The sequence below is a fragment of the Embiotoca jacksoni genome, unplaced genomic scaffold (genome assembly GCF_022577435.1).
Source record: "Embiotoca jacksoni isolate LCO1_2020_lvr unplaced genomic scaffold, fEmbJac1.0.p SCAF_90, whole genome shotgun sequence".
NCBI lineage: Eukaryota > Metazoa > Chordata > Actinopteri > Embiotocidae > Embiotoca > Embiotoca jacksoni.
In genome coordinates this window covers 275,502-282,500 of record NW_027185448.1, presented here as the reverse complement: position 1 = coordinate 282,500, position 6,999 = coordinate 275,502, and positions in this window count along the sequence as shown.

The following is a 6,999-nucleotide window of genomic DNA, read 5'->3' as shown; positions in this document are numbered from 1 at the left end:
TTTAAAGTCCAGTGCTTTCTAAGTTCTCCTTTTGTATCCCACCTTCACAGGTTTGTCTGGTTTTATTGGTTTTTTTGGGTCCATGATTCTCTGCAGTGAAAGCCAAAGATGCTGCAGTGGAAATAACAATCCTGACGCAACAGCATTGCCTCAGTATTACAACACCTTCCAGAAAGTCCATTTTTCATTCTCACTCCACAGACCGATGCTGGTCTTTGATCTTGTTGCTGAATCAAAGCAAGTAAAAATAGCTGTTGTGAAAGATGGACACTGACAGAAAAGTCCTAAAATTAAAGATACAAGGTTTTCTGCAGCTTCATAAAGACTTTAAATCTCCATTAAAATACGCTTTTAGATCACTTCAAGGATTGTTTTTGTGGTTGAAGGAAAAAAATGACAACCTCAAAACTCAATGTGCTGAATCAATTGGAGGAAAGGTCAAAAATGGGAAAATCCTGGAAAGCAACTACAGAACTTACAGAACTCGATTCTCCACTTCCAGCTGATTTCACAAAATCCCTTTTGTGCCAAATTGGCTGGTAAACTAAAGCTGGGCAGCAGCAGACGTGTTTGTGTGTTATCGCGGCGGCGATGGAGCGACGCCCGGCTGCTGTTGGTAAGCAGGACAGATAATCTGCCAGAGTTTCAGCTCTCTGCTGGTTGTTCAGAGGTGCACGGCGCGATAACGCTGCCAGGATTCCACCTGCAGCACACAGCAAGTTACAGCAAAGGCAGGCCGAGGGATCGTATGCTCAAATCTAAAATGATACTTTCTCTGTTTCCATATCTGTTTTCTTTTGGGTCAAACGAAGAGTTAAGAGTGACGATCCTTCAATAACTCCTAAAAACCGTAAGTTTCAGGGGCTCCAGATTTGGTGTGTACGCCGACCTCGTCCCCGCCCCCTCGGATGCCATGTTTGCCGTGCCCTCGGTAAAGCTACCGTAGAGTCCCTTTTGTTTTTCGTCTGTTTGTTTTACTGCCATTTATCAACCAGCTTTCATGATCGCAGAGAAAAATAAATAATGACGATGACAATGAAAGCAGACGCGATGATTCTTACCAGTTCGCCAAACCTGGACCTCCAGCCTTCGCTTCACCTCGGTGATCTCGAACGTTCACTTTAACCGTTGATGTGAAGAATGTTTGACGTGAAACAGTTGCCTGTATCTTCGATATCACTTTTCATTTGGCCGTTTTTTCCATGGCCCCGTCGTGGAAAGACTTCACAGAGCAGTTTGTTGGGATGGTACATGTGAACACGCTCTTTCATCTGTCCGTGTGTCCGTGTGTCACGTGTGTCCGTGTGTCCGTGTGTCACGTGTGTCCATGTGTCCGTGTGTCACGTGTGTCCGTGTGTCACGTGTGTCCGTGTGTCCATGTATCCGTGTGTCCGTGTGTCCGTGCCTTGTGTTCGGTAAATTGAATGACAGAAAAAAGAACTTGAGATGAATACCTGCATGAAAGTCCCGTTTCCCTCTGAAAGCAGCCCACATGGAGCGACGGCACTTTTCACCGAGCTCATCAAAAGAGAACTCCCACATGAAACCGCGGCCTCGTGAACAACCTTTATGTCCCATTGTGTTCCATGTTCATGCATGTTAACATGCTCCGAGCTCTGACATAACTTATATATAACTTAAAATATATACGGCAGCACTGCAGGTGGAAATGTAACAGTGATGTTGGAACAGAAGAGATGTCCACTGAAGGAAATGTTCTCTTGGTTTTAGTGTGAATGTTGACGGAAGAACCTTAAAGAACGCAACGAATGTCTGGACATGAACTAATGAGACTGTGCGATGAGGATTACTGAAGGTTTCAAATCAGGAAGTAACGCTGAGTTGGCAGATATACTTGCTTTAAAGTTTGCGTTCTTGCGTATCCTGCGTCTGTTTGGAGCGTTGGTTTTGCTCGTCTTCAGAAATTAACGCAACGCATACACAAAAGGCAACGTACAGTTGCCTTCACGTTTTCATTTATGAAAATTGCCTTTGAACAGATTTACATCTCCGTCTGTTTTATGAACATAAACAGGATAAAAAAACAAACATGAGAAAGATGACTGGAAAAAATGTGTCTATGTTTTGATAGAAATATATTCCAACTCATCAATCATTAGAGTTTGTACAGAATGTTTTTCTCAGAAGTTCAGGAGTATTTTCGCCTCCTCTTCAGCACCATGGACAGCACCGTCGTCCTTCTCAGGAAACGTGGCCTTGTTGCTCAGAGGGTTTTATTTTTAAGAATTCAGAGATAAGTTTAGATAACAGGCCCGACCCTTCAGTCGCTGAGCACTTCAGCTAATCTTCTGTGAACTCTCATGGTGGCAGGTCTTCCAACCCACCTGACTAATTTTCTTATTGATCACATGGATCACGTTATTACCTAAATAATGTGTCCAGATACAAATCACACAACAAAACCTTCATATAAAGCCTTAAACAGAACTCTCCCAAGACATATATAAAAATCAGTGACGCTACATATTTCCTTTTCAACCACTGCTGCTTAAATTCTTTTTGGAGAATTGCTATTTGCTAAGAATTACAATGTTCAATCAAATCTCTTTACTTCATGTAGCTTCCATGAGCTAAATAAAGAAAAATCGGTCACTAACCTCATGAAAAGATTGATTGAATCAGTCATAGCTTAAGGTGTTAATAATGTCATGTTTACTTTAAAGCACCTTAATCCTTCCTCCACACTCTTACACTTTAATGTTGACCCTCCTTTGCTTCTCATTTGAAGACCTCACAGCGCTGAAACCTCATTAGCATTAGCAAATCATTACATTGATTACCGGCTCGAAGGTTTTCATCTCCCGCACGACTTCAATGCAATCAGGAACAGAAACAAACAGCAGGATGTTTTATTCATCAACCCAGTTCTTCTTTACATGATCAGGTTTCTGTTTTTCTGTGCATGAATTGATTGTCTATGTTCCTTAAGGGAAAACATACTTATTTTTATTTGGATTGATTCACCTGTTTGCTAATACCCAACCTTTCTCCGGACAAAACACAACTATGTTCTGTTGGTAATGGGATGCATTTTACGACCATTACTGCCACTCTAGTTTGTAGTCGTTGCTGCCGGGTTTGAATCGATAGAAGGAGGAAGCGATGGTTCGACTGCTGCTCCTGATAACCGGTAGACCTTTCTATCAATCTATTTCGGTATCTCTCTATATTGTTTCTTACCGAGTGGCAACCAGCAGTGACGTCGCCCGTTAGTTTGCGAACGGCCGAGTTCGATATTTGGCCGTCACCATCTTTGCTAGTTCGGAGCGGTTTAGCGCAGGAAGTGACCATATTTGGGCGAGTTGGGGGGAGGAGCGAGCAGTAAGTCACACCCACCGATAGCTGTAACCTGACTGCACTACAGACCTGTCAATCAAACAGACACGCCCCCAAAACAGGTCTTCTTGAATCTTCTTTTCTAATGAATGAGGGATTATTTTCAGATGGACCTCCAGAAAACTAATAAGAAGGAGTGACTTTAGCTAACAACACCGAGATAACTGATGGAGTCTTCCGTAAAAATCTTTGTTGTCTTGCGTCTTTGACTCCCTTCTCTATGATTGTTACATTAAAATGCAATCATCGGCGATGCCGCCGCTCTTTTCACTCTTCCGTCGATCACCTTTCCTTCACCTCTTTCTGCTTCCCCTCCTTTTTTTTTTTTATCTCCTTTCATCCCTCGTTCTTTTCCTCTTTCCAATCACTTTCACAATTAATTCCAGCCTCCCAGGACCTTTTCAGATGTCACCTCGGGCACAGATCTCTGCTGCCAGTAAGGACACTCCACCGCCTGAATACTGATAAGCAGGGGATGGATGGATGGATGTGACAGATGTGTTATCCTTAGACAACCCATCCAAACGTGTGTGGACTCTACTAACGACTACAACTTGACATTTCAAGCAGAAATATCTGATATTTGCTGGGAACTGTTTGAGTGTAATTCGAAGACCTTTTGCCGGCGTACACACTCCCACCGAAGGAAAGCGTTGCTCACTCACCAGAATCCCGGATCAACACAAGCCATCAAAGAACCTTCGGAAACCTTCGGAAACCTTCGGAAACCTTCGCCTTCGTCTAACTGACGGGAAGCATGTCTTTAGTTTCCATGTTAGTGAAAAGTTTGTCTGGTGACAAATCCATCGATTGTTGGTCCGTGGATGAACCATCTGGAAAATAAGACGATAGTCGAAAATTCAAAAAGCCAACCCATCCCTACTAGCGACCACAAGAGACTGTTCTTAGGCAGTGCGAACATGCTGGTATCATGTTTACCAAGGTCATGTTGAACTTAATAATTGGCATCAAACACAATTTACACTGATGCTCATTAATGACAGACAACCGCATCCAGCTCCTTTCATGTTGTGCATTTAATTTATGTTCAGTATCTACTCTCTGACTTTACAAATCATTTCATTTGACAACATTTTGTCATTAAGCTGACAGCAAACATAATTCATGGAGCCATTATCTTCCAAAATAAATTGTGCACAAAATAAACATTTATTTTTGAGTAAACGGGGTTTTGGATGGAAGTCAATCACACGCAAATCATGTTCACGCTGACAGACAGATATTGCAGTGGAAAATAAATGCTGATGTTTTATTTGATCTGTACAAATCTGCATGTCTCCAAATCCAATCTGGATCTAAATGAAACCTTCATTTACTTATGAGACACAAAACACTCCATCGGTTTCTCATGAGACTCCATTTGAGCAATTGTCGGGTAAAAAATATAATTACATGGTTCATGTGCCGTCTTTTTTCCCCCTTTTTCTCAGCCATGCTGATAACATATCTGGCAGCGTTGGTCTCTCAGAGCACAGCTGGAGCCACACTGAAATATTTCAATAACCTCTTTATTAAATGGATTTCTACTGATCTTCAGATTTATTCATCCAGAGCTTTCATCAGCTCATGTTTGATTTGTCCAGTTTCTTTCAAAATACCTGCCAAACTATTGACATTGTCTCATCTGTGTTTTAGTATTTAGGGATAATTACTTGACCATTATGCTTCAGAATAGCCTCACAGCTCTGCTAGTAGAACTCAAAATATCTTGTTTCCCTAAAATGCGGGAAAACACATCAGATGAGACTCAATTGAATAAGTAGGCAATTTTTTTCCCACCACTTTGAGTCCAGAACTGAAAGATTATGTGGAATCCAGTTAAAATATTCAACTGCTATCTTCTTCAAATTCGAGAATTGTATTTGTTGCACCTCTTTGATTCTGATACAACTTGAAGATTTTTCACATTAAGAGCTTAAATCTGTCGGCATTACGAATTGAGATGATGAAAGTAGTTCCCACCCAGCGATCTGATAGCATCACATCACACCCTGCTCATCACTTAGATAACATCACTCCACCATCTCCATGACAGCTATGTCATTGGAATTTACTTATATAATATGAAATATAATGTTTTTACTTGTTATAGGTCTATTAAATGACCCATTTGGCAAAATCAGGTCTTTTTTGGTGCTTTTTTGTCGCCCTGAGCACCCGTACCGTAACACCACGGATAGTCACGCACTTTATCGGTGGCTAGCTTATTGCTTAATTAAAACACAATATTGCAAAGCAGTTGCGCAACATTTCTTATATATTCTTTTTCCATTGATGAACTTCCTTTGGCAACTCACTCAGCGTTCCCCTGATGGACAGTTGAAAGTGTCACCTGGAAAAACACTGATTTAACTTGAGAACCAGTGGACATTAGCAGTGAAGGTCACAGTGAAGGTCACGGCGGTCAGAGCGGTAACAGTCAGTGTGTCCCCGGAGACAGACGGCAGTCCCGACTGTGCTGTCGTTGTTGTTGTTGTTGTTGTTGTTTGCCTCTCTCTAACCCCCCTGCCTCTCTCTGCTTGTGTGCTCTCTCTAATAAATGAAATCCCATAATACTAATCTGGTGAACTAATGAATGCTGGGTGCTCAAATCGTGGGCGGCTTTGTAATCAAATCACCCAGCAATAAACCATTAATGGTGTTTACAGAAATTGCTGAAAATGACATTTAGCATTACGAACATTAAAACAAAACGGCCGCGCGGCTGAGTGGAAAAAACTCAACGAGATTATTTAAAGACAAAACATTTCAGACCTGAGTGGTCTGTTCTTTGAGATGGATTTAATTTAAAATCTTTTGCGACACATAGAAAATATAAGTATTCAGTAATAGACAGCTGACACCCACAACACTTCAATAATGTGACTCAGTCCAACGCCACCGAGTCTGACTCACCCCGGACAAGATAATATGTTTATAGAAATGCACTTCTCACTTCCCCGGTCTCTCCAACAAACGCTGTCTGAACACTTTGCTGCTTTCAAACTTTTTCCATCGCTCTGCAAAATTATGATTCAACACATTTTCATGCACTTCTAATCACGTCAGGATCCTAATTTACAGACATTAATCACAGGCCGCCATGCGGCATGAGGAGGTTCGAATCCAGGAGGACACCAGTTGTTTTTTCCCCTAACCTCAATCATGTGCTTCTTCCGTAACCCCAACCATGTTTTTATGCAAAAAAAAAAAAAAAAACCGGGCGTGTCTATTTCACGCTTTGGTTGGTTTGGTAATTTATGAATATTCTCCCAGCCAATGACATTGCTGGTTTCATAGCTTTCAAACAGCTGCACCAATGACAGAGAAGCTTGGTTACAACAAATCATATTTGCGCATGAAGCAACAAAGTCTTGGTGAAGTAGCTTTGGTTTGTAAACTCAACCGAACTGCAATAGTGTCACAATGTTAACTTCATGTTTGTTATTGTTACCATGGTGACGGAGGTCCGGTACACCTCTTGTTGGTACTGTGCATCGGTCCTGTATGTTGTTGATAATAGCTGTTTAGTGGAACGTCAGACTACCAAATAGTCTGATTATAGTCAAACTGTCTGGAAACGAGGGCTCTGATGAGAAAAAAGATTACAAACAAGTCATATTCTTGTTTCTTCGGCAAAAA